Below are 15,696 nucleotides of genomic sequence, written 5' to 3'. Positions count from 1 at the left end.
GGGCATTCTGTCGCTCTAGTCGAACGAACCGAAGAGGGAGAAATTGTTGGATAAAAGATTTAATTTGGCTTACCTTTTTGAGAGTATTCTGGATGCGATGACTTGTAGATTGGTGAGAGGTTTGAGCGGAATAACTGACTTTAATATTTGGATACTTTGACTAACTTGGTTTATTTTATAAGTTTGATATTTAGAAGTCACAAACGCAGAGTTACACAGTGTAAGATCTTAAACTTAGTATGACAAAATGGAGTTGAAGCTCGCTGAACTTTTGGGCAGAGTAACGTTGTATGAAAGTTTAAATGCAAAAGGCTGAAGGATTTTACCGCGAGACTGTACCGGAACTAGATCACGAATCTGGAGGTAGAAACCGAGAGAGCGATCGAGTGATCGGTCGCCCTTTTTATAGGGGTCGATCGTTGCGCAGAACGATCCCCCTCTCTAGTTTTTTGGTCACCTTTGCGCACCTCCCCTCTTTTCTAGGAATTCTAATTAGGGCACGACATCTTCGCCGCATGCACGCCTGTTATCTTAGTCCATTGGCTATTACTATATTGTAGGTTTTTACGTATGGTATATCGCTGCTTGGTGCGGTGGTGTAGGTGCGTGGACTTTGTTCCGTAGTTCTCCGAACTGCGTGAGCTTTTGGTTGAGGCGCCAGCCCCCTTCCTGGCGCCCGTCAGCCACTTAACTTCTTCCTGTCTACCTCTTAATGTTTTTGCTATCTTGCTCGTTACAAGGCCCATATTTCATTTTGGTCACCTGTCGTTTGTTAGTTTTATGGCTATTTCTATATAGAGTTACATATGTATCATAGTCGACTACTGTCGTTATTAACCTGGAGTACAATAGCGATTGTTTATAAAACATAGTTTGTTATTTGCTTAACATTATTAGAATTGCGCTGCTGCGAATATCCTTAGCTGTTTGTGTTATAACTATCTTAACAGATTAGTAATTTGATAATTCGTCGCTTTAGAGCAGGCTTACATGTGTGCTTTTTGTATATAACTCCTTTCTGTAGTTGTTAATTCTTATATTGATATAAATCGGCTTGGAAGCTTCTAGAACGTTTTCGTTTCGTCGGTAAGTTCCCTACTGTATTCTCTAGGTGAAGCTCTATATGGCTCCACATTGGAGATCTGCATTGCCTTCAAAACGTTGCGCGTGTTGCCTACAATACGGCGTTGCGGAAGAAGGTATAGTTCATGCTGGGTAATTAGCATTCACGGTTTGATGGTTTTGCAGCCTCTGATTTTATAGGTTGCAGCAGTGCTATCTTTACATTATATTGGTTATGCATTTATCTATGGTTTTACAATCTTCTATACTCCGGGCTATATAGTAAAGCGTATATTGCTTATAGTATAGCTCTCACCTCCGAATGCACAAATGGCATTGTTGAGTGCTATATAATAATTGGGTATAATTGTGTTAGTTAATTATAGTGTTAATATGATAGTGATATATAATAACGCATAATAGTATTATAGTTCTCTGTGGTACGAAGATCTCGTAACATGGTTTTTAAGCCTTGGCTAGTGAATTTCATAGTTATTTCCATCTAGGGATATTCCAAATAGTTAGACAGTTGTTTTAATTTCTTATGGTTACAAGATTCTCGTACTTTAAGTTTGGTTAGTTGATAAAAGTAACATGCAGTAATAATAGTCGATAAAACATACGGACGTTCCGGTCGGATGTTACACGTATTTCATTTTGCGCGTCATGCGTAACTGATACAACCAATTGTAGATCAGACCTTCTGCTGTACACTCGAAAGGAAATGCTACGCAGATTTTCAATAGGTTATTATAACATACGCCTTTCAAACAGTACGCGTCATAAGGGTGTAACATCCGACCGGAATGTCCGTATGTTTTATCGACTATTACTACTGCATGTTACTTTTATCAACTAACCAAACTCGAAGTACAAGAATCTTGTAACCATAAGGAATTAAAACAACTGTCTAACTATTTGGAATATCCCTAGATGGAAATAACTATGACATTCACTAACCAAAGCTTAAAAACCATGTTACGAGATCTTCGCACTACAAAGAGCTATAATATTATTATACGTTATTATATATCACTATCATATTAACACTATAATTAACTAACACAATTATATCCAATTATTATTTAGCACTCGAAAATGCCATTTGTGCATTCGGAGCTGAGAGCTGCAGCTATAGTACATGTACTATAAGCAACTTACGCTATACCATATAGCCTGGAGTACAGAAGACTGTAAAACCATAGATAACTGTATAACCAATATAATGTAAAGATAGCACTGCTGCAATAATCCATAAAACCAGAGACTGCAAAACCTTCAAAACCGTGAATACTAATTATCCAGCATGAACTATACCTTCCTCCGTAATGCCGTATTGTAGGCGACACGCGCAACGTCTTGGAGGCAATGCAGATCTCCAATGTGGAGCCATACAGAGCTTCATCTAGAGAACACATTAGGAAACCTACCGACGAAACGATTGAAGGTAAATCAACTCACAATAAAGTCAAAGATGCATACGTGGCAACGCCCAATGACAGGCAACCAACAAACATACGAAAAACGTTCTAGAAGCTTCCAGGCCCATTTATATCAATATAAGAATTAATAATTACAGAAGAGAATTATATACGAAAGCATACATATAAACCTGCTCTAAAACTATGGATTATCAAATTGTTAAATACCCTAAATCTGTTAAGATAATTATAACACAAACACCTAAGAATATTCGCAGCAGCGCGATTCTAATAATGTTAAGCAAATAGCAACTATGTCTCATAAACAATCGCTATTGTACTCCAGGTGAATAACGACAGTAATCAATTATAATACATATGCAATTTTATATAGATACACGCTATAAAACTAACAAACGACGAGTAACGAATATGACATATAGACTTTGTAACGAACAGGATAGTAAGAATATTAAGAAGTAAACAGGAACTAGAATTCAGCGCATCGTGACCCCGAAAATGCACACCGCACTAACATAAAACATGAGTCACCACTAGCGCATACGCACTGCGATTACCATATTGGGAAATAGCTGCCGAAAGCACAAGACGGGGGGAAGAAGCACAGTAGGCGAGGGGCCAAGGGGGGCTTGCGCCCCAACAACAAAGCCCACGCAGAATGGAAAATTACAGAACAACGACTCCGTACCTACACCACCGCAACAATGCAGCGTTATACCATATGTAAAAACTTGCGATACAGTAATAGCTAAAGAACTAAGATCACAGGCGTGCATGCGGCGAAGATGTCGTGCCCTAATTAGAATTCCTAGAAAAAGGGGGAGGTGCGCAAAAGGTGACAAAATCTAAAGAAGGGGATCGTTCTGCGCAACGATCGACCCCTATAAAAACGGCGACCGATCATCCGATCGTCCTCTTGGTTTCTACCACCAGATTCGTGATCTAGTTCCGGTACAGTCTCGCGGTAAAATCCTTTTGCCTTTTGCATTTAAACTTTTCATACAACGTTACTCTGCCCAAAAGTCCAGCGAGCTTTCAGCTCCATTTTGTCATATTAATTTAAGATCTTACACTAAGTAACTCCGTTTTGTGACTTGAAATATTGAACTTATAAAATAAATCCAAGTTAATCAAAGTATCCAAATATATTAGAATCAGTTATTCCGTTAAATCCTCTCACCAATCTACGCTGCAAGTCATCATATCCAGAGTATTCTCAAGAGGTAAGCCAATTAATTAAATCTTTTATCCAACAATTACTCCTTCCTCGGTTCGTTCGATTAGAGCGACAGAATGCCCGTTGTCCGGTGTATTTCAATACTTTATCGGTAATTGGTGACCCAAACTACTGATGTGAGTCTAACTGTAGCTGTGTGAATGATTTCGGTGTCTAACATCTGGAAATTTCCACCAGGTACCGTTCCGACGTCACAGGGGACCCGTACTCTACTTGCGAGTATGGGTGTATTCCGAAATGTACTTCCAGTACTGCCGACCGTCACGTCACGCAGTCAACTGCAAACCTGCGTTCCGTTTTTACTTACAGTTGCCAGTCGCAGTAAAATCGGAACGCAACACCGAGGACGCGGCCATCTCTCAAGTACTGCAACTGCCTCACGTCCCAGACCCATAGACTTATAAAGATAGACTGAGCGCCCCTATAAGAGGCACTGAAGCTTACACATAAACAACAGAGATATGCCGGGAGTATTGCTCTCTCTTTTCAATCGGTTTCATAGCGGGAGACACGGGCGCAGTGGAAGTGGAACAGCTATAGATATAGGCGCATAATTTCGCCTCATTCTCCTCTACCGCCTCGATCCCCGCCACAAATATCGTCAGAGAGAGAAAGGAGTACTCCCGGCATATTTCTGTCCTTTAAATGTTTGCTTCAAGCGGCTCATAAGAGCGCTCAGTCTATCTTTATAAGTCTATGCGTGAGACAGTGCGGTAGTAGAAGGATGGCCGTTGGCAACTCAAGTAAAAACGGAACATGGTTGACAGTCGACAACGTGACGTTACGGTCGGCGGTACTGCAAGTTTCGGAACGCACCCATACGTCAGTGAATCCTTTATCTCCTTTGCACTACTGAGTTCGTGCTTAGCTCTGCCCAGCCCCCTGACACCACTTGACACCTCTGCTTGACACACGCTGCTAAAAGTGGTCCGCAAAATGTCCCTCGATTCTGCAGCCAATCTCCACCACTAGCGGCGCTAGTAGTTGTCTGAAAAGCAGAGATGAGTAGGGAGATCTCCAACGCTCGGCTTTTCGTGATACCAGCTAGGTTGGAGCGTCGACGTGACACCTAGGCGGCCACGCACCGAAGGTGGCCCATTTCCGACCTGACACCTAGGCGGCCATGCACCGAAGGTGGCCCACAATCGTGCATATATAGATATACTCGGTCGCTCGAGCAAGCGGTTGCCAATCGCATCCTTGTCCCCGCTCGCACAAATGTTTCCAGGAATGCAAGAATTGGGATTTTTTTGTTTCAATTATGAATGTCAGCGAATAAAAGTATCTCCAGATTTGATAAATTTTGGATTCAATTAGCGGACGTTGAACCAAAATAATTAACCATTCCCAGCCCGAATACTTTTTTTTTTTTTTTTTTTTAATAAATATTATTTTTTTATTGATGTGAAAATATGTGACGCCTGGTGTTCTCGAATATTTGTATACGCAGTCTATGGAAAAATATACGAAGCCAGCTCGATAACATTTATGCAAAATGTGCAATGGGCAAGTGGTTGGAGGAAATTTTTTTTTTCTCGAACTGAATCTTCCAGAGAACCATCAGCGAATTCCAAGCAAGCTCCATAAACATACCAAGCAAACGCGCGATCACGGACGTAGCTGTGGTGTGGCTGAGTGGATACCACATGAGGATGAATTTTCAATGACAGGTTTTTGCGCGAAGTTTTCCTGTATTTAAGTTAATTACTGCTGCCTTTGCTATAATACTGCATTCAAGTCTTAAACAAAACACTAAAAAATTGGTTAACCAATTAATGTAAAACAACATGTTAGATTGAGCTTAAAATTTAAGCCGGAGTTACATAAACTAAGATAATTACAAGTGCAATATTGTAAATTTGAGCATTTATTGTTCATTTAAATAAATATGGTTTCCTCCTCAAAAAAAAAAAAAAAAAAAAACATGAGGATGGAGTGATGCGGGACACGGGTTCGATCGCAGTTCACTCTTTTTTTTTTTTATTTTTAAATTCAATCCCGGCTTTTTTTTTGTATTTTCGGAGAGAAAAAACAAATCAAAGAAAGAAAATTTCGAGAGCCGGTCGATTTTTTCCTTCTTTCCTTTTGCTTTTTTTTTACTGAACCCACCTTTTTTGTAGTGGGGGTAACCCAGAAGAGAACAAATAATTGAAACAATAAAATTCCGAGAGCGAATCGATTTGTTCCCCGTTTTTGGCGCCTCTTTTTTGACAAGGAAAAGTTTTGACAGTAATGTAAAATAGAGATTACTAAACACAAATGTATTGTTTTTTAATAACACCGGCCCACAAACAAAAAAGTGGTCTGTACTTTTGACCGGACCTACCTATCTTTATGTATTTTGACGCGCTGAATCCGAATCTGAAGTCAGTTTTGCCCGTACACCCTCAAAATTTTGAGTAAATTGCAAAAAACCATAAAAATCGCCAAAAATTAGCATTTTTGGTAAGAAAAAAATTTATGGAAGTATAGACCAAGTATGATTTTTATGCATTTTGGTCCGCTAAACCCAAATCTGAAGTTTATTCAACCATAAGCCTTTTAAAATTTAATTGGGCCGGTGTTATTAAAAAACAATACATTTGTTTTTAGAAATCTCTATTTTCCAATACTGTCAAAACTTTTCCTTATTAAAAAAAAAAACGCCCATTTTATATCAGTCTTGACGAGCATTTCTTAAGAAGTTTGAGAAATGCGAGATCGGAACGACAAAATTATTTCAGTAGCAACAATGTATGGACCCCTCTCCTTTTCTGATATTGGTAGCCAGTTAAGAGGCTTCACAGTGTTCAGTTTAGTGCCAGCAGCTCTCGAGGTAGCAAGATGGTAAGTGAATTACATAATTATTTTACATGTGTGGAAAAACCGGCAGGTTTGACGATCGTCTATTTACTTTATAGATTAAGAAGAGAAAAAAAGGGAAGGACCTGTAGTCGTATTTTATACTTTATTTAATTTTCCTTGAATTGTCAGACGTTTTTATTTTTGATTGTATAGGAAGAAGATGTGTGGGGAATTCCATTCTAGTGCCCAAGAATATAGTACACATTTTCGATCATTTTTTCTTTTTGGAAAACATTTTCCTCAATTTCCAAATTTCCTTAATTTTTTGGTATTCAAAATGATTCTTAACAATTTTGCGCACAGGTGGGATTTCTTTAATTATTTTTTCCCTAATCCTGAGGATATTTCCTATCTGAGACCACTGTCAATAGGCGAGATTCCGAATATCATAAAATTACCTTTTTTTCTAATTAAAAAGAAAATCACATAAGGCCACTAAGAACTCGAAATGAAAATCTGAAAAAATTAGAGATGTTTTTTTATATTCTAAGCCATTAACGTAAATAATCCGTTTAACGACCATCCTAATAGATATACATTGTATATAGGGCATTCCGCGTCAAATTTGCAACCCATGTACCTCACCCTCTTCGATTTCGATAATTCTTTAGTATGATGTTAAAACCACGGTTTCAATCAACTTGAAACAGTGTTGGAATTTTTCGCAGATTTCTTTAGCCACCACTGAAATAGAAAAAAATTGTAAAACCAATTCCGAAAAAGCTTCTTTTAAAATTCTGAAGAAATTCACACTAATTTTATAATTAAGAATATTATTTGTAAGTACGACACGATAACGTGATCTCAACATCTACTACTTTTCTAGCAAGTTTTTTTTTCTCATGCCGGAATTGGAGTTTCTATTTATTTGTTCGGTCATAAATTTCTCTATTATTAATGGATTTCAATTTTTCTGAAATTTAGAGGAATGCCAGAAGGCCTGAATACAGTTCATACCATTTCATTCTTTTTTTTTAAGTTATCCAAAGATCCAAGAAAACTAAAAACTTGCTAGAAAAGTAGTAGATATTGAGATCCCGTTATCGTGTCGTGCTTACAAATAATATTCTTAATTATAAAATTAGTGTGAATTTCTTCAGAATTTTAAAAGAAGCTTTTTCGGAATTGGTTTTACAATTTTTTTCTATTTCAGTGGTGGCTAAAGAAATCTGCGAAAAATTCCAACACTGTTTCAAGTCGATTGAAACCGTGGTTTTAACATCATACTAAAGAATTATCGAAATCGAAGAGGGTGAGGTACATGGGTTGCAAATTTGACGCGGAATGCCCTATATACAATGTATATCTATTAGGATGGTCGTTAAACGGATTATTTACGTTAATGGCTTAGAATATAAAAAAACATCTCTAATTTTTTCAGATTTTCATTTCGAGTTCTTAGTGGCCTTATGTGATTTTCTTTTTAATTAGAAAAAAAGGTAATTTTATGATATTCGGAATCTCGCCTATTGACAGTGGTCTCAGATAGGAAATATCCTCAGGATTAGGGAAAAAATAATTAAAGAAATCCCACCTGTGCGCAAAATTGTTAAGAATCGATTTGAATACCAAAAAATTAAGGAAATTTGGAAATTGAGGAAAATGTTTTCCAAAAAGAAAAAATCATCGAAAATGTGTACTATATTCTTGGGCACCAGAATGGAAATCCCCACACATCTTCTTCCTATACAATCAAAAATAAAAACGTCTGACAATTCAAGGAAAATTAAATAAAGTATAAAATACGACTACAGGTCCTTCCCTTTTTGCTCTTCTTAATCTATAAAGTAAATAGATGATCGTCAAACCTGCCGGTTTTTCCATACATGTAAAATAATTATGTAATTCACTTACCATCTTGCTACCTCGAGAGCTGCTGGCACTAAACTGAACACTGTGAAGCCTCTTAACTGGCTGCCAATATCAGAAAAGGAGAGGGGTCCATACATTGTTGCTACTGAAATAATTTTGACGTTCCGATCTCGCATCTCTCAAACTTCTTAAGAAATGCTCGTCAAGACTGATATGAAATGGGCGTTTTTTTTTTAATAAGGAAAAGTTTTGACAGTAATGGAAAATAGAGATTACTAAAAACAAATGTATTGTTTTTTAATAACACCGGCCCAATTAAATTTTAAAAGGCTTATGGTTGAATAAACTTCAGATTTGGGTTTAGCGGACCAAAATGCATAAAAATCATACTTGGTCTATTGTTCCATAAATTTTTTTCTTACCAAAAATGCTAATTTTTGGCGATTTTTATGGTTTTTTGCAATTTACTCAAAATTTTGAGGGTGTACGGGCAAAACTGACTTCAGATTCGGATTCAGCGCGTCAAAATACATAAAGATAGGTAGGTCCGGTCAAAAGTACAGACCACTTTTTTTTTTGTGGGCCGGTGTTATTAAAAAACAATACATTTGCGTTTAGTAATCTCTATTTTCCATTACTGTCAAAACTTTTCCTTGTCAAAAAAGAGGCGCCAAAAACGGGGAACAAATCGATTCGCTCTCGGAATTTTATTGTTTCAATTATTTGTTCTCTTCCGGGTTACCCCCACTACAAAAAAGGTGGGTTCAGTAAAAAAAAAAAGTAAAAGGAAAGAAGGAAAAAATCGACCGGCTCTCGAAATTTTCTTTCTTTGATTTGTTTTTTCTCTCCGAAAATACAAAAAAAAACGAGTGAACTGCGATCGAACCCGTGTCTCGCATCACTCCATCCTCATGTTTTTTTTTTTTTTTGAGGAGGAAACTATATTTATTTAGATGAACATTAAATGTTCAATATTTACAATATTGTATTTATAATTATCTTAGTTTATGTAACTCCGGCTTAAATTTTAAACTCAATCTAACATTTTGTTTTACATTAAGTGGTTAACTTGTTTTTTAGTGTTTTGTTTAAGACTTGAATGCAGTATTATAGCAGAAGCAGCAGTAATTAACTTAAATACAGGAAAACTTCGCGCAAAAACCTATCATTGAAAATTCATCCTCATGTGGTATCCACTCAGCCACACCACAGCTACGTCCGTGATCGCGCGTTTGCTCGGTATGTTTATGGAGCTTGCTTGGAATTCGCTGATGGTTCTCTGGAAGATTCAGTTCGAGAAAAAAAAAATTTCCTCCAACCACTTGCCCATTGCACATTTTGCATAAATGTTATCGAGCTGGCTTCGTATATTTTTCCATAGACTGCGTATACAAATATTCGAGAACACCAGGCGTCACATATTTTCACATCAATAAAAAAATAATATTTATTAAAAAAAAAAAAAAAAAAAAGTATTCGGGCTGGGAATGGTTAATTATTTTGGTTCAACGTCCGCTAATTGAATCCAAAATTTATCAAATCTGGAGATACTTTTATTCGCTGACATTCATAATTGAAACAAAAAAATCCCAATTCTTGCATTCCTGGAAACATTTGTGCGAGCGGGGACAAGGATGCGATTGGCAACCGCTTGCTCGAGCGACCGAGTATATCTATATATGCACGATTGTGGGCCACCTTCGGTGCATGGCCGCCTAGGTGTCAGGTCGGAAATGGGCCACCTTCGGTGCGTGGCCGCCTAGGTGTCACGTCGACGCTCCAACCTAGCTGGTATCACGAAAAGCCGAGCGTTGGAGATCTCCCTACTCATCTCTGGTGTCAAAAGTCTACTAGCGCTACGTAGAGGAACTAAGAAACGGAGACAAAACGCGTACAATTTTTTAGTACACGAGCAATGGCGAGAGTCAGGGCAGAGATGAGTAGGGAGATCTCCAACGCTCGGCTTTTCGTGATACCAGCTAGGTTGGAGCGTCGACGTGACACCTAGGCGGCCACGCACCGAAGGTGGCCCATTTCCGACCTGACACCTAGGCGGCCATGCACCGAAGGTGGCCCACAATCGTGCATATATAGATATACTCGGTCGCTCGAGCAAGCGGTTGCCAATCGCATCCTTGTCCCCGCTCGCACTAATGTTTCCAGGAATGCAAGAATTGGGATTTTTTTGTTTCAATTATGAATGTCAGCGAATAAAAGTATCTCCAGATTTGATAAATTTTGGATTCAATTAGCGGACGCTGAACCAAAATAATTAACCATTCCCAGCCCGAATACTTCTTTTTTTTTAATAAATATTATTTTTTTATTGATATGAAAATATGTGACGCCTGGTGTTCTCGAATATTTGTACGCGCTGTCTATGGAAAAATATACGAAGCCAGCTCGATAACATTTATGCAAAATGTGCAATGGGCAAGTGGTTGGAGGAAATTTTTTTTTTCTCGAACTGAATCTTCCAGAGAACCATCAGCGAATTCCAAGCAAGCTCCATAAACATACCGAGCAAACGCGCGATCACGGACGTAGCTGTGGTGTGGCTGAGTGGATACCACATGAGGATGAATTTTCAATCACAGGTTTTTGCGCGAAGTTTTCCTGTATTTAAGTTAATTACTACTGCCTTTGCTATAATACTGCATTCAAGTCTTAAACAAAACACTAAAAAATAAGTTAACCACTTAATGTAAAACAAAATGTTAGATCGAGCTTAAAATTTAAGCCGGAGTTACATAAACTAAGATAATTACAAGTGCAATATTGTAAATATTGAGCATTTATTGTTCATCTAAATAAATATGGTTTCCTCCTCAAAAAAAAAAAAAAAACATGAGGATGGAGTGATGCGGGACACGGGTTCGATCGCAGTTCACTCTTTTTTTTTTTTTATTTTTAAATTCAATCCCGGCTTTTTTTTTGTATTTTCGGAGAGAAAAAACAAATCAAAGAAAGAAAATTTCGAGAGCCGGTCGATTTTTTCCTTCTTTCCTTTTGCTTTTTTTTTTACTGAACCCACCTTTTTTGTAGTGGGGGTAACCCGGAAGAGAACAAATAATTGAAACAATAAAATTCCGAGAGCGAATCGATTTGTTCCGCGTTTTTGGCGCCTCTTTTTTGATATGGAAAAGTTTTGACAGTAATGGAAAATAGAGATTACTAAACGCAAATGTATTGTTTTTTAATAACACCGGCCCACAGAAAAAAAGTGGCCTGTACTTTTGACCGGACCTACCTATCTTTATGTATTTTGACGCGCTGAATCCGAATCTGAAGTCAGTTTTGCCCGTACACCCTCAAAATTTTGAGTAAATTGCAAAAAAACCATAAAAATCGCCAAAAATTAGCATTTTTGGTAAGAAAAAAATTTATGGAACTATAGACCAAGTATGATTTTTATGCATTTTGGTCCGCTAAACCCAAATCTGAAGTTTATTCAACCATAAGCCTTTTAAAATTTAATTGGGCCGGTGTTATTAAAAAACAATACATTTGTTTTTAGCAATCTCTATTTTCCATTTCTGTCAAAACTTTTCCTTATTAAAAAAAAAACGCCCATTTTATATCAGTCTTGACGAGCATTTCTTAAGAAGTTTGAGAGATGCGAGATCGGAACGACAAAATTATTTCAGTAGCAACAATGTATGGACCCCTCTCCTTTTCTGATATTCGCAGCCAGTTAAGAGGCTTCACAGTGTTCAGTTTAGTGCCAGCAGCTCTCGAGGTAGCAAGATGGTAAGTGAATTACATAATTATTTTACATGTATGGAAAAACCGGCAGGTTTGACGATCGTCTATTTACTTTATAGATTAAGAAGAGAAAAAAAGGGAAGGACCTGTAGTCGTATTTTATACTTTATTTAATTTTCCTTGAATTGTCAGACGTTTTTATTTTTGATTGTATAGGAAGAAGATGTGTGGGGAATTCCATTCTAGTGCCCAAGAATATAGTACACATTTTCGATCATTTTTTCTTTTTTTTTTTTGGGAAAACATTTTCCTCAATTTCCAAATTTCCTTAATTTTTTGGTATTCAAATCGATTCTTAACAATTTTGCGCACAGGTGGGATTTCTTTAATTATTTTTTCCTTAATCCTGAGGATATTTCCTATCTGAGACCACCGTCAATAGGCGAGATTCCGGAAATCATAAAATTACCTTTTTTTCTAATTAAAAAGAAAATCACATAAGGCCACTAAGAGCTCGAAATGAAAATCTGAAAAAATTAGAGATGTTTTTTTATATTCGAAGCCATTAACGTAAAAAATCCGTTCAACGACCATCCTAATAGATATACATTGTATATGGGGCATTCCGCGTCAAATTTGCAACCCATGTACCTCACCCTCTTCGATTTTGATAATTCTTTAGTATGATGTTACAACCACGGTTTCAATCGACTTGAAACAGTGTCGGAATTTTTTGCAGATTTCTTTAGCCACCACTGAAAGAGAAAAAAAAATGAAAAACCAATTCCGGAAACGCTTCTTTTAAAATTCTGAAAAAATTCACACTGATTTTATAATTAAAAATATGATTTGTAAGCATGACAGGACAACGTGATCTCAACATTCACTACTTTTCTAGCAAGCATTTTTTTCTCATGCCGGAATTGGAGTTTCTATTTATTTGTTCGGTCATAAATTTCTCTATTATTAATGGATATCAATTTTTCTGAAATTTAGAGGAATGCCAGAAGGCCTGAATACAGTTCATACCATTTCATTCTTTTTTTTTAAGTTATCCAAAGATCCAAGAAAACCAAAAACTTGCTAGAAAAGTAGTAGATGTTGAGATCACGTTGTCCTGTCATGCTTACAAATCATATTTTTAATTATAAAATCAGTGTGAATTTTTTCAGAATTTTAAAAGAAGCGTTTCCGGAATTGGTTTTTCATTTTTTTTTCTCTTTCAGTGGTGGCTAAAGAAATCTGCAAAAAATTCCGACACTGTTTCAAGTCGATTGAAACCGTGGTTGTAACATCATACTAAAGAATTATCAAAATCGAAGAGGGTGAGGTACATGGGTTGCAAATTTGACGCGGAATGCCCCATATACAATGTATATCTATTAGGATGGTCGTTGAACGGATTTTTTACGTTAATGGCTTCGAATATAAAAAAACATCTCTAATTTTTTCAGATTTTCATTTCGAGCTCTTAGTGGCCTTATGTGATTTTCTTTTTAATTAGAAAAAAAGGTAATTTTATGATTTCCGGAATCTCGCCTATTGACGGTGGTCTCAGATAGGAAATATCCTCAGGATTAAGGAAAAAATAATTAAAGAAATCCCACCTGTGCGCAAAATTGTTAAGAATCGATTTGAATACCAAAAAATTAAGGAAATTTGGAAATTGAGGAAAATGTTTTCCCAAAAAAAAAAAAGAAAAAATGATCGAAAATGTGTACTATATTCTTGGGCACTAGAATGGAATTCCCCACACATCTTCTTCCTATACAATCAAAAATAAAAACGTCTGACAATTCAAGGAAAATTAAATAAAGTATAAAATACGACTACAGGTCCTTCCCTTTTTTTCTCTTCTTAATCTATAAAGTAAATAGACGATCGTCAAACCTGCCGGTTTTTCCATACATGTAAAATAATTATGTAATTCACTTACCATCTTGCTACCTCGAGAGCTGCTGGCACTAAACTGAACACTGTGAAGCCTCTTAACTGGCTGCGAATATCAGAAAAGGAGAGGGGTCCATACATTGTTGCTACTGAAATAATTTTGTCGTTCCGATCTCGCATCTCTCAAACTTCTTAAGAAATGCTCGTCAAGACTGATATAAAATGGGCGTTTTTTTTTTAATAAGGAAAAGTTTTGACAGAAATGGAAAATAGAGATTGCTAAAAACAAATGTATTGTTTTTTAATAACACCGGCCCAATTAAATTTTAAAAGGCTTATGGTTGAATAAACTTCAGATTTGGGTTTAGCGGACCAAAATGCATAAAAATCATACTTGGTCTATAGTTCCATAAATTTTTTTCTTACCAAAAATGCTAATTTTTGGCGATTTTTATGGTTTTTTTGCAATTTACTCAAAATTTTGAGGGTGTACGGGCAAAACTGACTTCAGATTCGGATTCAGCGCGTCAAAATACATAAAGATAGGTAGGTCCGGTCAAAAGTACAGGCCACTTTTTTTCTGTGGGCCGGTGTTATTAAAAAACAATACATTTGCGTTTAGTAATCTCTATTTTCCATTACTGTCAAAACTTTTCCATATCAAAAAAGAGGCGCCAAAAACGCGGAACAAATCGATTCGCTCTCGGAATTTTATTGTTTCAATTATTTGTTCTCTTCCGGGTTACCCCCACTACAAAAAAGGTGGGTTCAGTAAAAAAAAAAGCAAAAGGAAAGAAGGAAAAAATCGACCGGCTCTCGAAATTTTCTTTCTTTGATTTGTTTTTTCTCTCCGAAAATACAAAAAAAAAGCCGGGATTGAATTTAAAAATAAAAAAAAAAAAAGAGTGAACTGCGATCGAACCCGTGTCCCGCATCACTCCATCCTCATGTTTTTTTTTTTTTTTTGAGGAGGAAACCATATTTATTTAGATGAACAATAAATGCTCAATATTTACAATATTGCACTTGTAATTATCTTAGTTTATGTAACTCCGGCTTAAATTTTAAGCTCGATCTAACATTTTGTTTTACATTAAGTGGTTAACTTATTTTTTAGTGTTTTGTTTAAGACTTGAATGCAGTATTATAGCAAAGGCAGTAGTAATTAACTTAAATACAGGAAAACTTCGCGCAAAAACCTGTGATTGAAAATTCATCCTCATGTGGTATCCACTCAGCCACACCACAGCTACGTCCGTGATCGCGCGTTTGCTCGGTATGTTTATGGAGCTTGCTTGGAATTCGCTGATGGTTCTCTGGAAGATTCAGTTCGAGAAAAAAAAAATTTCCTCCAACCACTTGCCCATTGCACATTTTGCATAAATGTTATCGAGCTGGCTTCGTATATTTTTCCATAGACAGCGCGTACAAATATTCGAGAACACCAGGCGTCACATATTTTCATATCAATAAAAAAATAATATTTATTAAAAAAAAAGAAGTATTCGGGCTGGGAATGGTTAATTATTTTGGTTCAGCGTCCGCTAATTGAATCCAAAATTTATCAAATCTGGAGATACTTTTATTCGCTGACATTCATAATTGAAACAAAAAAATCCCAATTCTTGCATTCCTGGAAACATTAGTGCGAGCGGGGACAAGGATGCGATTGGCAACCGCTTGCTCGAGCGACCGAGTATATCT

Source organism: Neodiprion lecontei, chromosome 4 (genome assembly GCF_021901455.1).
Source record: "Neodiprion lecontei isolate iyNeoLeco1 chromosome 4, iyNeoLeco1.1, whole genome shotgun sequence".
In the NCBI taxonomy this organism is placed as follows: Eukaryota; Metazoa; Arthropoda; class Insecta; order Hymenoptera; family Diprionidae; genus Neodiprion; species Neodiprion lecontei.
Note: the sequence above shows the minus strand (reverse complement) of the source record.